Source organism: Symphalangus syndactylus, chromosome 3, assembly GCF_028878055.3.
Source record: "Symphalangus syndactylus isolate Jambi chromosome 3, NHGRI_mSymSyn1-v2.1_pri, whole genome shotgun sequence".
NCBI classification, from domain to species: Eukaryota; Metazoa; Chordata; class Mammalia; order Primates; family Hylobatidae; genus Symphalangus; species Symphalangus syndactylus.
Genome location: NC_072425.2, coordinates 24,828,113 through 24,850,703, shown reverse-complemented (window position 1 = coordinate 24,850,703; position 22,591 = coordinate 24,828,113). Strand labels below are relative to the sequence as shown.

The window sequence follows — 22,591 nt, the reverse complement described above, 5'->3', positions numbered from 1 at the left end:
TTCTGGAGCTCCCAAAACACCTCCTTGAACTCTTACGATTCCTCTGAAAATAGTTTGATGGCCAGTGATCAAATCTAACCCTCTCTTGTTGTAAATGAGAACACCGGGACCCAATGAGATAAGCACACCTATCCCCCACAGGGCGAGTAACACAGATCTTATGAGGCTTGACCTCAGGGCTGTTCTTCTGCCCTGGGGCAGGTTTTCTGAGCCATCCCTAGCTCTGGCATCCCTGTGCCTGCCCCAGGAAGAGTAGCCAGAGAATCTTTTGACTGACACATCAGAAAGAAGAGGCAGTAATACCTTGGAGAAACTTCTGGGAAGCTGGGTTCTAAGGCTTTGACCTCCCTCAACCCTCACTCCCATGGTCAGACAAATTGAGCTATGGGAGAGTTTGCTAGTCCGGCCCCAGGGAAAAAGAAATAAGCCCTGGGTGGGAAGGTTGGGAGGGGGAGACTAGAGGTTGGGTCTTTCCTGGAGACTCATTCAGAAACAAAATATTCAGGAAGGTTCCAATGGACCAGCATAGGGGAAAGGGAGGGTAAACATATTTGGTGGAATGTATTCAAGAAGTAGTTAATGAACCAGCAGCATCAGTATCACATGGGGTACTGTTCAGACTGCAGGCTCCCAGGCCCCACCCCAGACTTGCTGAACCAGAATCTGCTTTTTGAACAAACTTCCAGGCAATTCCTATGTACCTTAAAATTTGAGAAGTAGCCGGTGCATCACATCATTATCCCGTTTCTTCTTCACAATGACTCTGCCTCAGGGCAAACCCTGTTATTATCCCCGTTTTACAGAAAAGGAAACTCAGGGGCTTAGAAAGGCTAACCTCCTGCTCAGTGACACAAGGACAGTGCACAGCACAGGGTGCGTCTGAACCCAGATTGTCCAACTCCAAAGCCTATGTTGTTTCCATGACCTTGAGCTGCCACCTTCTTGACAGGACCAGATACTGCATGAGCTCAGTTTGGGAAGGCAGGGAGAAAGGGGGAACACTGGACAGGAATCCTGTGGAAACTTCTCATAATACAGTACAGGAACCCACCAGCACTACCTAATTCATTCACTTATTCATTCAGCAAACATTTCCCCAGAGCATGTGCTAGGAAGTGGGGCACAGAAAAGAATGTCTCTAGGCTTGTGCTGAAGAAACTTAGATCCAGTTGGGAAGACAGAGGAGTAACCAACCATTCCTTTGTCCCACACAAACTCCTTCTTTGATATCTCAGCAGTCCTTCACTTCTTTTCCTTTTCCCCTTTCCTTCTTGTCCTCTCCTCCTGTCCTGTTCTTTCTCTTTCATGAGGACCCCACTGGACACCTCCAAAAGAGAAGCAGCAACAATGTCACCCCTATGATGGCTAAGATGCGGGAACAAAGCCTGGTCAGAAATGGTGTTTCTAAGTCCTCTCTGAAGGCTAGGTATCTGGCATCCCTGTTGGTTTCAGAGAGCTGAGCCTCTAACTTTTGGCACCAGAAGAGTCATTACCAGATGAGTCTCTTCCAGCTGGTTTCAATGTCCTTTCTTTTGCTGAGACTTCCCTGCTCCCAGGAAGCAAGTGGAGACCTGTTCCCAATGTAGAGCCCCCTACAGAAGCTCAGGTGCAAATGAGATCATTGTACTGATTCAGACTAGCCAACACAGAGTAAGGCTGGATTCTGAGTTCTAAAAACAATGGCAATATCAGTTGGAGGGACACAGGGTGGAAGGATTTAGGGGTTGGAATAAAAGAGGTCAAATTTATGACAGCACTGAAAGTATTATTTTTGCAGCATAGCCTCCAGAGACAGCAAGCAAAATGAATCCAAAGAGATCAAGGCCATGTTCAACTATAGAGTTAAGTGAAAAAGGCAGTTTACAAAGCAGAATGAGCCCACATAAAGATACAGTGAGAATCTGTGTACATATGTGTATATAAAACATGGAAACGTCTGCAAGAAAACAAGTGCTTGTCTGTGTTGAGGATAGAGTGCCTTGGTACTAATTTAGAACAGGATGTGGCTCCAGGCAGGCAGGGGAAAGGATAGCTCTTCCCATTCACCACCAGTGACACAACATTTGCAGTGAACTTGACTAGGCAGACATCTGTCCATGCACTTTCCATTTACTTTTAGCCTGTTGCTTAAGAAATTCCCATTTCTTTCTATAACTCTCTTCCCTGTGCTTCTTATGACTTCTAACAAGATTGTAAACTTCATCCCCATGCAACTCAAGCTTCTAACTTAACAGTTAGACCATTTGTAGCTGCTAAAACAGGACTCTCTTGGATCTGGAAGGTGGAGGTGGTCTGAAACATCAGAAAACAGCTTTGCTGCACTGTTCTGACCAACCCAAAGAAAATAAGACCCTGGAGGCATGAACCTGCAAAGCTTCCCATTCTGCTATAAATTTTTGGAGAAGGAATATCATAATTTACATAAAACAAACATAACAGCAGGCAAGGGGGTTATTACAGGTTGACTAATGAATACAAATATACGGTTTGATCAGAGAAATGAGACCTAGTGTTCAATGGATCGGTAGGATGAGTATAGTTTACAATAATCTGTGTACATTTCAAAATAGCTAGAAGAAAATAATTCAAATGTTCCTAGAATAAAGAAAAGACAAATATTTAAGGTGATCAATATCCCCCATTACACTGATTCCATGCCCCTCAGCCCTCTACACTGGTTAATGAAGGTGACTCAAAATACTTTTCTACCCGAAGCATCCAATTTGTGTTTTCAGACTCATAACCACTTCATGAAGCAAGAGTCAGCAAGTTATTTTTGATTGACTGAAAGTGTTTCTTGATACAATCATTTCTGTTAAGCCATCAAAGTATGTTTTCAAGGGAACTGCATCTCTGGTGAGCCCTGAGGGGGCCTTTTCTCTCCTGGGGGAAGCCTAACAGGTGACTTTGCTGCAGGCACACACCACTCTCCAGCTGTGGTCTCTCCCTAGCTTGAAGGATCAGCACAGGGGAGGCAGGGAGGGATGGGAGGTCCCCCTGGTGCTGTGTGGCTGACACTGCAGTAGACAGGGGCGGAGCAGGTTAGAGTAAGCACTCCATGACTGTTTCACAGCATCCTTGGATGGTTCATCATGTCACCAGGTTGGGCAAAGGACTGCCTTCAGGCCTTCAACCTTGCTGTCTACGGAACGACTACAAGTCTCCAACTCTGGCCAAAGCATCAAAGATCCAGAAAGACAGCATGCAGTGACCAGTGGGAAAGCTGCCCTTGGCTGGCATCAGAGTAGGTGCCTCCCCTGCCTATATTCTAGGCAGGAGACTTGAAACTGAACTAGGGAAACAGCATTCACATTTGCCTCTGGTTGAATACCAGGTGAAAGGTGCATTCTGGGCAGCATTCAAGAGCTGATGGCCCTAACAGAGGTTATGGACCTTTAGCCAATGATTTTCAGGGTTAAGCATTGTCTTCAGTGCTCTCGCAGGTCACCCACTATAGATGGGGTTTTATGCTGGGCAGTAGAATGGCACCATCAGAGCAGCAACTTATGTGTCTTTGTGTGGTCTCATCCCCCTGCAGATCTTGAGCTGTCCAGCCAGCTTGCTATTTGCATACATCAATTTAATATTCAGTAGAGGCAAATGGGACCTCTCTTGCTTGGCTTAGCCTGATTGAAATCCCATTAAGAATAAAAGGAATATAGAAAAAGGGAAACGCACTCAAAGAATTCAAAGAAACTTGGAGATCATCTCCTATTCTACAACCACTGCAGACTTCACTGACCTAGCATCAAACTCCTTCCCACTGAGCCCAAACCCGGCTTCATAGTCCTCATCAATATCCCAAGTCAGGCTGCAACCACTATCCATTGGAGTTGGCATGCAAAATGAACCTTACCTGACATCGCTGATAAAATCCAAACCTATCTTTTTACAGATGAGAAAAACAGGTTTTGAGAAGGAGAGTGACTTAGCCAGAATCATACAAGAAGTTCCAACCTTGGCAGTTAAAATCTGACTCCTATTCCAGTGTTCTTTCTACTGCACCAGAGTCAGTGTTCTAAAATCTTAGAATCAAGGTGAACAGGAAATAAGAGAGGAAGATGACATAAAAAGCTCATCCTATAAAAAGAACAGCAGCTTAGCATGAGGTGACTCTAGGTTCAAATCCTAGCTCCAACACTTAAAAGCTGTGTGTCCTTTGGCAGGTAACTTCACTCACTGGTCCTCAGCTTTCCCACTTACAAAATGGAGATAATAATGCCTCCTTTATAGAGCCATTGTAATGCTCAAATGAGATGATGCCTAGCACAGTGCCCAACACAGACCAAGTAACAGTGTATGCAGAGATTTACCCATGCCAACACCAGGTTCCTCACGGCGGCCACTTCCCTCCCTGCCTCATTCCCAGCCAAACCACCTCCTATTGGCTTGATTGCCATCAGTGATGAATGAGGCTTCAGTTTCCATGGTTGCCCGGACCTATTTATTGGACAGATGACTTTCATAGCCTGCAGGTCTCTGCTTGGAGTTGGCAAAAGCTGGGCCACTGAAGCTGCATTTCCAAAGCACCTGAGCTCTCTCCACTCCTGAGAGTGCCTGGGGATGCTCCCAGAATTGTGAGACTCCCTCTGTGGACTCTTGGTAAAGGTAGTGACATTTTCAGGAAGCTCCACATGGAATCGGTGTCAAGTGCCAGTTGAGCACATTATTACTTGGACTCCAAAAGGCTGTTCTGGTTCTCCCACAAGATCATCAGCTTCCCTAGGCAAGGCCAAGGTCATACTCAGCTCTGCATCTCCCATGTCCATGTCTCCTGGCATGCAGTTAGTGCACATGGTGAATTGCATTCTTGACTACAATTCTCCACCCTACCCTTCTTCCATCCAGTTTATCTTGTAGCTTCACAATGCTTTCTTTCTATACACAAATCATAATCACCTACCCCAGACCTGGCCATGCAACTTGCTTTGGCCAAAGGAATGTGCGTTAGTTATCTATTGCTGTGTAACAAATTACCCCCAAATTTAAAAGCCTAACACTACACACATTTATTATATCATAGTTCCTGGGGACAAGGATCTCAGTATGGTTCACCTGGGTCCTCTGCTTCAGGGTCTCACATTGTACAGGACTGCAATAAAGGAGTCAGCTGACCTGTGTCACGTCAAGGCTCCACCGAGAAAGGTTCCACATCCAAGCTTATGTGCTTTATTGACAGGACTCAGTTCCATCCACGCTGTTGGCTGGAGGCTGCCCTCCATTCTTGCTGTGCAGGCCACTTCAACAAAGCACACAAGCCAAGGAGACACTAAAGAGAATCTGCTAGCAAGACAGAAGTCATAATCTCTTGTGACCTAATCACAAAACTGACAGCCCATCACTTTTGCTGTATTCTATCAGTTCAAAGCAAGTCACAGGCTCTGCCCCACTCAAAGGGAGGGGATTACCCAAGGGTATGAATTCAGGAGGCCAGGATTATTGAGGACCATCTTAGAAGACTGCCTACCACAGGATGTTTGCAGATGTAGCAAGCAGTGTCTTGAGAAGCACGTGTACAATTGGGCTTTCTTGCCTTGAGTAACCCACTAGTTCAAGAAGGAGCATGAGGGATGCATGGCAAGAAATAAACCCCCCAGGAAAACCCAACCTAGAGCAGAGTCCCCAATAAAAGCGTGGGCACATGAGTGAGTCCAAATGAGACCAGCACAACTGCCCAGTAGAATCCAACCCACATCAGTTCGCACTGGCAGAAGTCACTGAAGTTTTGAAGTTGTTTGTGAGCAAAAGCTAATTGATACCATGAGCAATAAGTATTAACACAATGCATAATTATTTATTTCACTTCTCAGTTTCCTCATCTATAGAAAGGGCATAATAATATTTATCCCTCACAGGCTCATTATGAAACCTAAATGAGTTAGTTTTTACAAAATATTTAGAAGAATGTCTGATGCATAGTAATTAGAAGTGTTTGTTAAATTAAAATAAATCCATCAATAACAGCTCACCTGTTTTTGAGCGCTTACCACATGTTAAAAACTTTGCACACATTCTCTCATTTACTCTTCACAATAATCCTATGAGGTTGGTACAATTATTACCTTCATTTTTTAAATGGGGATTAGACCCCATTAAAAATGGCAAGACATGAATGGACACTTCCCAAAAGAAAACATACAAGCAGCCAACAAAAAATATGAAAAAAAATGCTCATCATCACTAATCATCAGAGAAATGCGAATTAAAACCACAGTGAGATACCATCTCATCTCACACCAGTCATAATGATAATTTTTAAAAAGTCAAAAAACAACAGATGTTGGAGTGGCTGTAGAGAAAAGGGAATGCTTATACACTGCTGGTGGGAAAATTAATTAGTTCAGCCACCGTAGAAAGTGGTTTGGAAATTCCTAAAAGAACTTAAAACAGAACTACCATTAGACCCAGCAATCCCATTACTTGATATATATCCCAAAAAATCCCAAATCTTTCTACCAAAAAGACACATGCACTCACATGTTCATCGTTGCACTATTCACAATAGCAAAAACATGGAATCAACCCAGATGCCCATCAACAGTGGACTGGATAAAGAAAATGTGGTACCTATAAGCCACGGAATACTACGCACCATAAAAAAGAACAAAATCATGTCCTTTGCAGCAGTATGGATGCAGCTGGAGGTCATTATCCTAAGCAAGTTAATGCAAGAACAGAAATCAAATATCACATGTCCTCATTTAGAAGTGAGAACTAAACATTGGGTACTCACGGACAGAAAGATGGCAACAATAGACACTGGAGACTACTGGGGGGCCAAGGATTAAAAAGCTAACTGATAGACACTATGCTCACTTACTGAGGGGCGGGATTATTTGTATCCAAAACCTCAGCATCTATGCAATATATTAATATCATGTAACAAACTTGCACACATGTACCCCCTGAATCTAAGATATAAGGTGAAATTATAAAAGTAAAATAAAATGGGGCTTAGAAAGTTTGCAAAACTTGCACAAATCACACAGCTAGTATATGGGGAAGCCAAGGTTCAAATTAATAATCAGTTAAGTAAAGACCAAGATCAGAGAGATAAGCGGACAGAGTCAGCAATAAAAAGGTTGAAAGACTAACGAGAGGTACAAGCAAGTGACTGGGTTGATTCAGAACTAAGTCTGTAGCAGCTGGGCTGGTGCCAGAACAGTCCTTTAGTTTGTGCACCTTATGTGCCTCATGGGGGCTAAAAGAATGACCCAAGGATGACGGAACAGAGATGTTTAACAAGAAAATAGAAGTCTGAAGGGGTACCACAAGAGAGATGTTTTCAAATAAGAAAAGCCACTGGAAAGCGAAATTGATGGTTCAATGTGACTCCAGGGGACAGATATAGGTCATTTAGGTGGAAGTTCAGAAAGAGGTCAATGTAAGGAAGAACTAGGTAGGAGTTCCAGGTACTAAATCATAAATAGAATGCCCGGGGTGGGCAATGAGCTTCCCTAGAAGTGCTCCAGCAGATTCTGGAGGACCACGTGCCAAGCATGTTGTAGACATTTCTGCGTTGGACTAGCAGCCAAATGATTTACCTTGTGAGACCTCTTCCAGCTCATAGTCTGAGCTTCCAAGAAAACAATTGCATAGATGGATGCACAGCCAAAACCTTGCTGATTGGGGAACTGTCACCTGGTTCATTTCTGATGCCATGGCAGGAAACAAAGAAAATCTACAACAAAGCTCTATTTTTTCAAACAAAGAAATGAGTGAATAATTAATTATAATTCCAATGATTGAAGGTGCTCAATAAAGTTGCTCATCATTATGGTCCTCAACAGACAGCATGGCCATCATTAACCCTCACTTGGGTTGATCATGTTCGGAGACACTTCTCAAGCCCCTACTTAGCCTTAACCAAACTCTACTTCCTGACTTAACCTTCTTTCCTTTCCTTCCCTGCTCTACTGGCTTCTCCAAAACTCATTCTTCTTGCAACTGAAAGCTGCTTTTATTTTTTATGGCAGCCCCTTTCTCTCCTGGTTCTCTGCTGTGTCTCCTTCTTTTCCTTCTTGGGGTTCTTCAATGGCCACTGTCTCTGTTGTTCTCTTACATGTTGGTAAATCCTAAAACTCCACCCCTACCTTCCTTTCTTACCAATCCTCACACCTCCCATGGGTAATCTCAGACACCCCAATGGGGTTTTAGCCACCCAAATGCTAGCAACTCTTAAATCTCAGACTCTAGCCCAGATGACTCTGCTGAGCAAAAACCTGTATGTCTAACTGCTGCTAGACATCTCCACCAGAACGTCTCCCAGGCATCTCTGCTTCATCCTTTGCAAAATTTACTCTTTACCTTTCACCAAAATCTGTTCTTTTTAATAGCACCAAACTGTGTCATTGGGTATCCTCCTTTCCCTTCCTGGGCTTCAGTTTTTCCATCTGTAAAATAAGGAAGTGGGAGTGATTTATTTCTAAAGCCCCTTTCTTTCAATTATGACATCTTGAGATTTACCTTAAGATCCCAGGACTTTAAATGATGCTGTGTTCTATTGGCTTGGAAAACAATATAATGACAAAAAAAATACTAATAATAGCTGAAGTTTATTGAGCATTTACATGTGCTAGAAATGTTTGTAATCATTACCTATAGGTCATCTCCATGAGGTGGTCCCACCACCATCATCTTCATTTTGAAGATAAAGAAACAAAGGCTAAGGGAGGTTAGGGGATCTGGCCAAAGACACACAGCTGGGGAGTGGCCACACTAAGAGTCAAACCTTCATGGTCTTACTCACATTCCTGGGCTCTAGACCTAGGTAAGAGTCTTGAGTTTCTGTCTTGGCTCCAGATTTTGTTAACTCTGTGTCCTTGGGCAAATCTTTTGCTCTTTTATGGCTTCGTTTCTCTTTCTCTGTCTTTCAGAGTAATACTAGCAGCTAATGTTAACTCTTGCAGACTTGCAAGATTAAATGAAATAACACTATGAGTTACAATCTAAGGATGTTTCTACCCATATTCCTTTGTTCTCCATGGTGCTTAGCCCTTCTCACCCAGGCAGAAAGGTGGCTACTCTCCCAGGCATTCATTGATGCAGGGAAGGGATATCAGCTAAGAATTCAGAGAAAAGACTTGAAAGCTTAGACCTTATGGGAGCTAGGATATTAATATTGATTTGAGGAAAACAATGTGGAGTCAAAACAAGGCTTCCTGTCCCCCAAGCAGAAGAAAAGATTCCTCAGAAGCAAAGAGTAAGTAGATGTTGGGGCTTTCAGAGAAGGAGTTCCCATCCTCCCCAGCAACACACATCTCTGTGTGTGGTAGATTGGAGGGAGGGTGACAGATGTTCTAGATAGACTCAGGAATGTGAAAGCAAAGGGGGCTTCTGTCCCCAACCACAGCTCAGAAATCTTCTCTGTAGAAGTAGCTGAGTCTCAGATCTAGGCAGAAGATCCTGAGACTACCTCCCAGCATTCATGCTTCCAGGACAGTTCAGGCATCACAGAAAGATCCTGGGGGCTAGAGCAGTGGGGACACAACTGAGGGCATTAGAGGATGCCTTGCAATCAAGGTAAAGGAGAACCCAGCAGCAACCCACAGGACCCACAGGCTGAGAACCAGGATGTCCCAGCAGCTGGCACCATGGATAGATAACATACTTGACACTACATGGCATACTCTCTCCCAGTACCCAAATGCCTCGATTTCCTATAAGACCTCTGGAACTGGCCACGATCACACCCGGGATTCCAGAACTTTGGGAGGCCAAGGTGGGAGGATCACTTGAGCCCAGGAGTTCCAGACCAGCCTGGGCAACAAAGCAAGACTCCATCTCTACAAAAATAAAAATTAGCCAGTAATGTAGTCTGGATCTGTGTCCCCACCCAAATCTCATGTTGAATTGTAATCCCCAATTTTGAAGGTAGAGCCTGGCGGGAGGTGATTGGATCATGGTGGTGGAGTTCTCATGAATGGTTTAGTATCATCCCCCTTGGTACTGTATAGTGAGTGAATTCTTGCAAGATCTGCTTGTTTGAAAGTGTATAACATCGGCCGGGCGCGGTGGCTCACGCCTGTAATCCCAGCACTTTGAGAGGCTGAGGCGGGTGGATCATGAAGTCAGGAGATTGAGACCATCCTAGCTAACACAGTGAAACCCTGTCTCTACTAAAAATACAAAAAATTAGCCGGGCGAGGTGGCGGGCGCCTGTGGTCCCAGCTACTCGAGATCCTGAGGCAGGAGAATGGCATGAACCCCGGGTAGTGGGGCCTGCAGATCACGCCCCTGCACTCCAGCCTTGGCGATAGCAAGACTCTGTCTCAAAAAAAAAAAAAAAAAAAGAAAGTGTATAACATCTTCCCTCTCTCTCTCTTCCTTCTGCTCCAGCCATGTAAGATGTGCCTGATTCCTCTTTGCCTTCCACCATGATTGTAAGTCTCCTGAGGCCTCCCCAGAAGCAGAAGCCGCTATGCTGCTTGTACAGCCTTCAGAATCATGAACCTCTTTTTATAAATTACTCAGTCTCAGGTATTTCTTTACAGCCATATGAGAACAAACTAATACAGAAAATTGGTACTGAGGAGTGTGGCATTGCTATAAAGATATCTGAAAATGTGGCAGCAACTTTGGAACTGGGTAACAGGCACAGATTGGAAGAGTGTAGAGGGCTCAGAAGAAGACAGGAAGATGAGGGAAATTTTGGAGCTTCCTAGAGACTTGTTAAATGGTTGTGGCCAAAATGCTGATAGTAACAGGGACAGTGAAGGTCAGGCTGATGAGATCTCAGATGGAGATGAGGAACTTACTGGGAACTGGAGCAAACATCACTTTTGTTACACTTTAGCAAAGAACTTTGAGGCATTGTGCCCCTGCCCAAGGAATCTGTGGAACTTTGAACTTGAGAGTGATGATTTAGGGTATCTGGTGGAAGAAATTTCTAAGCAGCAAAGTGTTCAAGATTTGGCTGGCTGCTTCTAACAATCTATGCTTATGTGTGAGCAAATAAATGATCTGAAAATTGAACTTATATTTAAAAGGGAAGCAGCACATAAATGTTCAGAAAATCTGCAGCACAGCCATGTGGTAGAAAAGAAAAGCTCATTTTCATGGGAGCAATTCAAGCAGGCTGCAGAAATTTTCATAACTAAAAGGAAAGCAAATGCTGATAGCCAAGACAATGGGAGAAAGCCCTTGGTGGCATTCCAGAGACTTTCGTGCAGCCCCTCCCATCACAAGCCCAGAGGCCTAGGAGGACTGAATGGTTTTGTGGGCCAGGTTCAGAGCTCCACTGCCCTGTACAGCCTCAGGACACTGTTCTGCATCCTGGCCTCTCCATGTCCAGCTGTGGCTCAAATGAGCCAAGGTAAATCGCAGGCAACTGCTCCAGAGAGAGCAAGCTGTAAGCCACTGCAGCTTCCACATGGTGTTAAGCCTGCAAGTGCACATAATGCAAGAGTTGAGGCTTGGGGTCCTCCAGCTAGATTTCAGAGAAAGTGTGGAAAAGCCTGGATGTCCAGGCAGAAGCCTGCTGCAGGGGAGGGTCCCTCATGGAGCACCTCTACTAGGGCAATGTGGATCATAAATGTGGAATTGGAGCTCCCATACAGAGTTCTCACTGGGGCACTGCCTAGTGGAAATGTGAGAAGACAGCCATCATCCTCCAGACCTCAGAATGGTAGATCTACCAACCGCTTTCACCCTGCACCTGGAAAAGCCACAGGCACTCAGTGCCAGCCTTTGGAAGCAGTAGCAGGGACTGAACCCTGCAAAGCCACAGGGACAGGGCTGCCCAAGGCCTTAGGAGACCACCCCTCAAACCAGTGTGTCCTGGATGTGGGACATAGAGTCAAATGAGATTCTTTTGGAACTTTAAGGTTTAATGAATGTCCTGCTGGGTTTTATACTTGCATGGAGCCTTAGCCCCTTTCTTCTGGCTGATTTCTCCCTTTTGGAATGGAAGTATAATATGCCTATAACCCCACTGTATCTTGGAAGTAACTAATTTGTTTTCAATTTTACAGGCTCATAGGTGAAAGTGACTAGCCTTGTCTCAAAGAGACTTGGGACTTTGGACTTTTGAGTAATGTTAGAATGAGTTAAGACTTTGGAGGACTGTTGGGAAGGTATGATTGTATTTTGAAATGTGAGAAGGACATGAGATTTGGGAGGAATCAGGGGTAGAATGACATGATTTGAACCTGTGTCCCTACCCAAACCTCATGTTGAATTGTAATCCCCAGTTTTGGAGGTGGGCCTGATGGGAGGTGATTGGATCATGGGGGAAGAGTTTATACAAATGGTTTAGTATCATATCCCTTGGTACTGTATAGTGAGTGAGTTCTCACTAGATCTGATTGTTTTAAAGTGTGTGGCATCTTTCCCCCCTCTCTCTTTCTCCTGCTCTGGTCACATAAGATTATCTTGCTTGACCTTTGCTTTCTGCCATGATTGAAAGTTTCCTAAGGCCTTCCCAGTAGCAGAAGCTGCCATTCTTCCCTGTACAGCCTGCAGAACATGAGCCAATTAGACCTCTTTTATTGATAAATTACCCAGTCTCAGGTATTTCTTCATAGTAGTGCAAAAATGGACTAATACAGCTGGGCACGGAGCTGCAATGCTTATAGTCCCAGCTACTCAGGAGGCTGAGATAAGAGGATCGCTTGAATCCTAGAGTTCTAGGCTGTAATCAACTATGATCATGCCACTGCACCAGCCTGGACCACAGAGTGAGACCCTGTCTCTAAAACATTTAAATTTACATTTTAAAAAGACCCCTGGAACTTAGACATATTCTGAGGCAAGGTAGGACCCAAATGAACTGAGATTAGGTTTCTCCTATTTAGCATACTGGGGGCTCAAAATGATAAGGAAAAGGAAAGGGAGTTTTATTTTAGTTCTTGTTCATCTGGGTTTATAGACTGAAACCACAGCTATTGCATATGTGAAGCACTCAGCCCAGTGCCTGGCATAAAGTAGACACTTGATGAATGAGAACTGGTTCTCTTACCACCTCCTGGAAGAAACTCCTCTCCACACAGGCTGTCTCCTGTCCCAGCCCTTCATGTCCAGTTGATATCTGTGCTCCCTAGGAGAGAAACAAAATGGAGAGATGAAGTAGATTTGCTCACTACTCTTTGCACCCACCATGATCTTTTCTCTAACTCCAGGTGAAGAAATCACTTTCCTCTCCTCCTGACTGCAAATGTTTATTGATACTACTGTGAAAATTAAATGCTTTGCTGAAGATTACTCTTTAACCCTGGAATTCAAGTTGGTATGTGTCTGCTTCTTCATCAGTTAGTTAGTTAATCAGTTCATTTATTTAGTAACAGCCAGATTCTATGAAACACAGCAATGAGAAGGAAAATCCTTTACATTCACACTTCTCAAGCTTTAATATGCCCACACATCATCTGTGGATCTTGTTAAAACAGGGATTCTGATCCAAAGTATAGAAAAAGGGCCTGAGTTCTACATATCTAATACACTCCCAGGTGATACTAATCTTGCTGACCCATGGACCACACCTAGAGGATCTAGAGTCAGACATACTGGGTTCAAATCCCAACTCTGTAGCTGTGTGACTTTAAGCAACTTAAATAACCTCTCTGAGCCTTCCTGTCATCTTTCATTAAATAGGACTATATATAACTTCTTACTGAGAGTTTGTATAGGTGAAGATCAAAGATTCAACAGAACCCTGGCATGTCTTGGCCATTCTGCAAGCAGCAGTGTGAATTATTAGGATAGTGTGGCCTCATTTATGCTAAATGTGGGGATACACCTTTCTCCTAGAGCCTTAGGATCCCTCTTGTCCTGACATTCTGCTATTCTGGGAGAACCGAATAGCTCTGGAATGAACAAAACTGTCACTGCCTATATGGAACGGCAGCATCTTATCTCTACTATCAGAGTGTGGTCATCATTCCAGACCAGCTATGGGTCATCTTGCTCTTGAGATGGGCTGAGAATCAGGATGTCCCAGCAGCCAGCAGCATGGATAGATGATGACATACCTGGTACTAAATGCCCACCTAGTCCCCAAATGTCTCAATGTCCTGCAAGACCCCTAGAACTGGCTAGGCATGGTGGTTCACACCTGAATCCCAGCACTTTCAGAGACCAAGGTGGGAGGATCACCTGAGCTCAGGAGTTCGAGGGCAACCTGGGCAACACAGCAAGATCCCATCTCTACAAAAATAAAAATTAGCTAGACATAACGGTGCATGCCTGTAGATCTTGCCCATTGCTGAGGCTGCAGCCTCTTTCCACTCCCCTCTTCAGGGATATTGATCCCCAGCCAGCTGTAGATGCATCTTTATTATTTGTGTGCCATAATCAGCACAGATATTAGGGCAATTCCTTGGCCTGGATCTATTTGTCCCCCCATGCTAGCCTGAATCTCTCTCTGAGGTCCCCAGAGCCAGTGACAGCTTTGCAGGACCCAACTCTGGAAATAAAATTTCAGTTACATCTACTGGAAATTAGATTAGATTTTATTACTGGAAGGAAAAAGGAAAGATGACAACAATCAAAGGCTCAGAGGGAAAAGACATGTGTACATCAACACACAAATATGAAATGAAAAGCCATTTTGCAGCCTCACTCACCAACCCAAAGGAGCCAAAGAGCATCTGTCCTGCTTGGGGCGACTAGGAGGCTGCCTCAGCTCCAGCGATGGCCGTGTTGAAATGGAGGTGGCTCTCACCTCTGAGAGGCAAGGCAAGTCTCTGAAAATACAGTGGTTCTCAAGGCGACAACCAGGACTCACTCAAATCCAGGTTCTCCCACTCCTGAGCTGCATGGACGTGAAGACACGACTTCCCCACTACTGTGAGTCTTCACATTCTCACCTGCATTATGGGATGATGCTAATATCAGTACATAGCTCAGAGGAGAGTGAGATGAAACAGTAAGTGGTGTTCTGTACATTCCCCCAAAGAGGCATAAACTGGGTGATCAGAATAAGAAATACACAACTCATGCTAAGAACTGCGTTTCATATCATAGCCCTGTACATGTACATGTATACATAAATAGACAAAAACATTAAGTATTACAAAATAAGTCATGTCAATAATTGCAACCACATATAGCATTTCTTATGTTCTAGGCTCTATTCTAAACCCTTAATAAATATTAATTCATCCCCATGAAGTAACTACTATTATTATGCCCATTTTATAGGTGAAGGAAGTGAGACCCAAATTCCCTTGAGTAACTTGCCTGTGGTCCCACAGCCAGAAAATGGCAAGGCCAGGATTCAAAACCAGCTAGTCGGCCTCATCCACTGTGCTACCACATCTGGTAATTCCTCTTCTATTCTAGTCAGAGATCCCCTCCACTGATTTCACGACCACTAAAAAAATCCCAATCTGAAATTTGAAAAATGCAGCTCTAATATGTCCTCTAACTTTGGAATTTCTTCTTTGGAGAAATGTTTATTCAAGTCTTCTGTGTATTTTTTAACTGGTTTTATTGTTGTTGAACTATAGGAGCTCTTTACCTATTCTGAGTATTAATTGCTCATCACATATATGATTTGTAAATATTTACTCCATTCTGCTTTTCACTCTGTTGATAGTGTCTTTTGATCCACACGTTTTTAATTTGATGAAGTATAATTTGTCTATTTTTTCTTTTGTTATATGTGCATTCATTGTCATATCCAAGAAATCATTGTTAAATCCAATGCCATGAATATTTTCCTCTATATTTTCTTCCAAGAGTTCCATAGTTTTAGTTCTTATATTTAGGCCTTTCACCTATTCTGGGTTAATTTTTGTATATAATGCAAAGTACAGTTTCAGCTGCCTTCTTTTGCATGTGGATATCAATTTTCCCAGTATCATTTGTTGAAAAGACTGTCCTTTCCCCATTGAATGGTCTTGGCATCCTTGTTGCCAAAATCATTTGGCCATGTATGTGAGTGTTTATTTCTGGGCCCTCTATCTTATTCCATTGGTCTATATGTCTTTCTTTATGCCTTTACCACACAGTTTTTATTATTATAGCTTTGTCATAAGTTATGAAATCTGGAAGTGTGAGTTCTCTGACTTTGTTCTTTTTCAAGATTGGTTGGCTATTTGGGGTCCCTAGTGATTCCATATGAATTTTAGGATGGATTTTTTCACTTCTGCAAAACACATCATTGGGGTTTTGATAGAAATTGTACTGAACCTGTAGGTCGCTTTGGGCAGTATTGGCATCTTCACAATATTAAGGCTTATAATCCACAAACAGGGGTTTATTTCCATTTTTGGTGTCTTCTTTCATTACTTTCAGCAACATTTTGTAGATTTCAATGTACAAGTCTTTTACTTCTTGGTTAAATTTATTCCTATATATTTTATTCCTTTTGATACTATTATAAATAAAATTGTTTGCTTAATTTCCTTTTCAGATTTTTCATTGTTAGTGTATAGAAACACAGCTGATTTTTGTGTGTTGGTTTTCTATCCTGGAGCTTTGATAAATTTGCTTATTTGTTCTAACAGGCTGTTTGTGGAAACTTTAGGTTCTACGTATAAGATTATGTCATTGGAGAACAGATAATTTTACTTCTTCCTTTCCAATGTGAATGACTTCTTTTCTGTCTTTTCTTTTCTTCAATTATTTAAGGCTGGAATGTCCAGTACTATGTTGAATAGAAGTGGGTGAGTGTTCCTGATCTTAGAGGAAAGGCTTCCAGTCTTTCACCATTGAGTATGACACCATATGTGGGATGATAAGGATGTATTAGAAACAAGTGCATTTCAAAAAAACTGTTGATACAGTTTGGCTGTGTCCCCACTCAAATCTCATCTTGCATTGTAGTTTCCATAATCCCCATATGTCAAGGGAGGGATCTGATGGGAGGTAATTGAATCATGGGGGTGGTTACCCCCATGCCGTTCTCGTGATAGTGAGTGAGTTCTCATGAGATCTGATGGTTTTATAAGGGGCTTTTCCCCCTTTGCTCAGCACTTCTCTCTGCTGCCATGTGAAGAAGGACATGTTTGCTTCCCTTCCCATCATGATTGTCCGTTTCCTGAGGCCTCTTCAGCCGTGCAGAACTGTGAGTCCATTAAACCTCTTTTCTTTATAAATTACCCAGTCTCGGGTATGTTTTCATAGCAGCATGAACAAACTAATACAACTGTTTTTAGTGATAATAATGAAAGCCCCTATGTGTCAGGATAGAGTTGACTGTTTCCATTCATCAAATTATAGAATCCTCACAGTGACCTGTGAGAGAGGAATTTGAATCCCCTTATCACCAATGCAAGGCTCAGGGAAATGTAGTGACTTCCCCAGGCTCACAGTGACAGCAAATGGTTGTGCTAATATTCAAGCCCAGGGCTGGGTGTGGCAGCTCACACCTGTAATCCCAACACTTTGGGAGGCCAAGGTGGGTGAATCACTTGAGCTCAGGAGTTCAAGGTCAGCCTGGGCAACATAGCAAAACTCCACCTCTACAAGGATTACAAAAATTAGCCAGGCATGGTGGAGCATGCCTATAGTCCCAGCTACTTGGAGTCTGATGTGGGAGGATCACTTGAGCCTGGGGGCTTGAGGTTGCAGTGAGCGATGATTGCACCACTGCACTCAAGCCTCTGTAACAAAATGAGACTCTGTCTCAAAAAATATAAGTACATAAGTATTAATCAAACTCAGAACTACTAGTTCCAACATGCTAGAACTCTCAAATTTCCTCAGCTTAGTAGATATGAGTCCTATAACCCTCCTTGTTAGAGGACAGTCTTCTCATCCTTGGAGCCTGAAGGGCAAAGATTCTGTCTTTCTCATCAAAGACCTGGCCTTGAGTGGCCCTGGCTCCATCACTCTCTGATGGGGTAACTGGACAAGTCACTGAAATTTTCTGAGTCAATGTCCTCAGCTACAAATCAGGAATCATAATAAAAGCCACACATAAGTTTCCCCAGGGCAAAGGGGATTCCCAGGATATAGAATTTTCAGTGCTAAATGCCAAAGTCCCAGGCAAACCTGGTCAAGTTTGGTTTGTCAACAGACATGATGGTTAATACGACCAATCATTCCATTGTTCATTCTTTCAACAAATATTGATTGAGTGTCCATTGTATGCCAGGCAGTGTTCTTGATGCTGGAGATATAGGGGGAAAAAAGAAAAAAAATTTGGCCTTCATGGAGTTTATATCCTAGCTAGGGCAGAACAGCACAAATAAAGAAGTAAGATATGTAGTATGTCAAGTAATGATAAATACAATGAAGAAAAAAAGAAGCAACAAATTATTCAAATAGCCCTAAACTGGAAGCCACCCAAAGTATCCATCAGCAGAACAGTGAATAAACTGAGATCTATTCATGCAATGGAATAGTGCAATGCAACAAAAACAATGAATTACTGATACACAAAATGTGGATGAATCTCAGACATTATGCAGAGAAAAACAAAACAGTACATGCTGGAAGCGTCCATTTACATGAAGTTCAAAAACAGGCAAAACTAAGAAATGGTGATTATAGTCAGAAGAGTAATTACCTGAGGGTGATGCTAACTGGAAAGGGCCTAAGGAAACTTTTGGGGCACTGCAAATATTCAACGTCTTGGCCTGGATGGTGATCAGATGGAGAACACATAGGTAAACATTCATTTAAGTGGATACTTGACATAGATCCAATAAGTGCACTTTATCATGCATTAGCTGTACCTCAATTATGAAAAAAAATCTTAAATGGATAAATAAATCAACAAAGGTGAAACAGAGGCATGGAAGAGGTAGAATTAGGTTGGCATAGTTCATAGCGTGGAAGAAGAATTCACTACATGTTAGGTACATTTTATTATTATCTGGTGACTGTGAGGAGCCTATGGCCTATGCTTCAAAGAGCAGAAGCCCCTCTGTTGGCTCTTTGGGTTTCCCTCAGCTAAGCTCAGGACCCTGGTACATCTCCAGGAGCTCTTTGGGAAGGCTGTGCTTTAAATGCCTTAACACTGGTTTCTAAACCCAGCTCAACAACAGGCCTGGAAAGTTTCTGGCAGGACCATACTGGTTTGCTCTGCACAGTACATCCTAATCCCATGCCCCTGAGATTGTAGTGACAAAGATTTATAACATTTTCCTGTGCAATGGGATTGAATTATCCCAGGGATAATGGAAAGGTATTTTTCATCTTTAGGGTATTAATGAATATAAATGGGATTTAAAGCCCATTTCTCTGCTTTTTATTCCCTCTGGAAAGTGAGATCATAGAAAACTTACTGTAGCAAAAGGAGAGTGAGAGACCCTTCATTCAACCCTCCCACCCAGAACACCCCCAAGAATGAGAAAGACTTCAAGAACCCCAATGCCTTCCCCTCCTTCCCAAATGGTCAAAAACTCCTCCAAGTAAAAAGTAATTGATCCATCATGTTACAAGTATTTTTAGCTACAAGGAATTGCTAACCAGCAAACTTCGAATGAACCAGGACCCAGGGAAGTCAAGATGTAAACCTCTCTTCTAGATGGAATACTCTGTCTGCTCATGGCTTTCTTCTGGGAAGTAGGGAAGGTGTTGTCTTGGTCCATATTAGTCCACATCTCTTAGGGAATAATTCTATCATCTCCCCACCTCTAATGCTCTATTCTGTGCTGGAATAATTATAGGACCCAGAAAGATCTTCTTCCCCTCTGGTCATTCATATATTATTCTTTGTGCCTAGAATATGTCTCTCTTCTCTTAGCCAGGAAGAGTTGGGATTGGCTAAAAAAGGGGTCATCAGGGACAAAGACAAAATGGCATATATACACAATGGAGTACTAGAAGAAAATCCTGTCATAAGCGACAACATGGATGAACCTGCTAAGTGACATAAGCCAGGCACAGAAAGATGAATACCACATGGCGTCACTTATAATCGCAATCTAAAAAAGTCAGACTCATAGAAGCAGAGAGTAGGATCGTGGTCACAGAGGCTGGGGGGTGTAGGGATTGGGAAGATGTTAGTCAAAGGGTACAAAGTTTCATTTAGATGGAGGAATCAATTCAAGAGATCTCTGTACAACCTGGTGACTACAGTTAATAACAATGTATTGTATATTGAAAATTGCTAAGGTAATAGATTTTAAGCATTCTCATCATAGAAAATTATAAATATGAGAGGTAATGCATATTATAATTAGCTTGATTTGGCCATTCCACAATGTATACATGTATCAAAACATCATGTTAAGCACCATGTTTGTCAATGACAATAAATTTAAAGAGGTATCAGTAAGGATCCCTTTGGAGATGGAACTGTTCTACATCTGACTATGTAAAAGTCAATATTCTACTTGTGATCTTTTCCTAATATATTACAAAATGGTACCATTGGGAGAAACTGGGTAAAGAATGCACAGGATCTCTCTGTATTATTTCTTATAACTTTATGTGAATCTATAACCATCTCAAATTGAGACCTTTAATTTAAAAGAAAAATCTCCTTGGACAGTCTAACATGCAATCAGAGTTCAGAATGATTACTACAGCTCAAAACTAGCCAAGAGAAATTTCTGTGGTGATGGAACTGTTTTCTGTCTTCTTTATAATACAGTAACCACTGGCTGCGTGCAGCTATTGAGCTCTTGAAGGATAACTGGTAGGATTGAGGACCTAAATTTTTAATGCTGATTAATTTAAATTTAAATAGCCACATGTGGTATATTAATTTTCCAGGGCTGCCTTAACAAAGTACCACTCACTAGATGGCTGACACAACAGAAACGTATTGTCTCCCAGTTCTGGAGGCTCGAAGTTCAAGATCAAAGTGTTGGTAGGGCATCTTCCTTCTGAGTTCTATGAGAGACAGTCCGTTCCATGCCTCTCACCTAACTTCTGGTGAGTTGCTGGCAATCTTCAGCATTCCTTGGCTTGTTGAAACATTACCCTGATCTCTGTCTTCATCTTCACATGATGTTCTGTGTGTGTGTCTGTCTCCAAATTTCCCTGTTTTATAAGGATACCAGTCCTATGGGACTGCAAATAAAGTCATATTCCGAGGATGTGGAGGTTAGGACTTCAACATATGGATTTTGGGAGAAGAGACTTCAACCTATAACTTGTGACTTGTGGCTACCATATTGGACAGTGCAGGTCTAGCTGATCCCCTTCCTCAGTTCTGGTGCCTTAACTACAGACAGGTCACCCTGATAACAACTCCTAGCTACCTTCAATCACTGTCCCTTGTTTCAGCAAATATTTATTGAACAATTACTATGAGTCAGACACAGTGCAAGGATCTGAGAAAGAGTAAATGTAACACAGCCCTGCTCTCTCAAAACCTGCAGCCTCCTGGGGTATACCAGATAAGAGGTCAATCTTTTTTATGTCAAGTTACACATAGTTAATTACTGAATCTGCACAACCCGCTACAGTAAACAGAAGAGGCTACTTGTGGCTGAAGGAAGCAGATGGACCCAGGGCCCACCTGGCCACTCCAAGGGCTAAGGAACCCAGTATCTCGGCCTCCTGTTATCCATTCAGAGCCTGCTGGTTGACATGCTCTAAGGGAGCCAGTCAGTTCCTACAAAGTGAGAGCAGTGCTGGGTTGCAGGGGTGTCAGAGAAGCCCAGGAAACTGAAATAGGACAGAAGAGGAGCCCCACCTTAGCTTTCACAGGAGACTCAAAGTCTTTACTGGATGGAGGAGAAGGGATTTGTGGTAGTTATTAATTTGTCATTAGTATTATTTAACAATACACTATTCCACTCTCTTTCTAAATACCAGAAACAGCACTTCCCTATACACTTTGAAATAGTTTACCAGTTAGCTTTTGCTGTGTAACAAACCATTCCAAAACACAGTAGCCTAACAACAACCGTTCATTAGTCTGTGAATTGGCAGTTTGGGCTGGGCTCAGTTGGGCCGTTCTTTGCTGGTCTCACCTACATTCTCAGGTGACTTCCACTGACTGGCAGGTTGATAGGGGATGGTGGGCTCTACAATATGGTTTCACACACCTGATGGCTGGTGCTGGCTGTTGGCTGGAGTGACTGTGGGCCATGGGTCTCTGGCAGTCTAGACTGAGCTTATTTACATATTGTTGATTATGGGGTTTCCAGGAGTAGCAAGAGAGGGCAAGCTCTCTGTACAAGCACTTTTCAAGTCTCTGCTTGCATTGAATTTGTTATTTTCCCATTGGCCAAAGCAAATCACAGAGCCACCCAGAGTCACTGTGGGTGGGGACTACCCAAAGGCACAGATACGGGGAGGAAATAACAAGTCACAGGCCATTGCTGCAGCCATCTATGACAGTTAGTGATGGATGGCTGTGTAGATTGCTCAGGTGAAATGTGACCAGAAGTGGTACATGTCACTTTTTGGCAAAAGTCTTTAAGAGCCAGTGAGCTACTCACCATATCCTCTTTTCTTGCCTCAGAGATTATAGAAGTCTTGTGTTTCTATATATCTGGGTTCCTGTGTGGCTACAGTGAACAGAGACCTCCTGCCTACCCACATTAGACATGTCATAGAGTGAGAAGCAAGCTCTGTAAGCTAGAGAGATCTGGGGTATGTTTGTTACCACAGCATAAACTAGTCTATCCTGATTAATACATAATCCAATGCTGAGTCCTGAAGGATTACAAGAGTTAGCAACGTGAAGAGTAAGAAGAGAAAAAAGCATGTTGGACATAGATAATAACATATGCTAAATCAT

The 22,591-nt window shown here is 42.8% G+C and overlaps 1 long non-coding RNA gene across 1 annotated transcript; it reads right to left on the bottom strand.

Annotated features, from left to right (window-relative positions):
• Positions 1-8,323: 8,323 nt before the first annotated feature.
• On the bottom strand, positions 8,324-18,541 carry LOC129478297 (uncharacterized). The gene is made up of 5 exons (XR_008656380.1): positions 18,455-18,541; positions 17,938-18,055; positions 14,562-14,804; positions 12,959-13,036; positions 8,324-8,393 (listed from the first exon to the last, which is right to left on the bottom strand). It is a non-coding gene; the product is annotated as an uncharacterized lncRNA (long non-coding RNA).
• Positions 18,542-22,591: the final 4,050 nt, after the last annotated feature.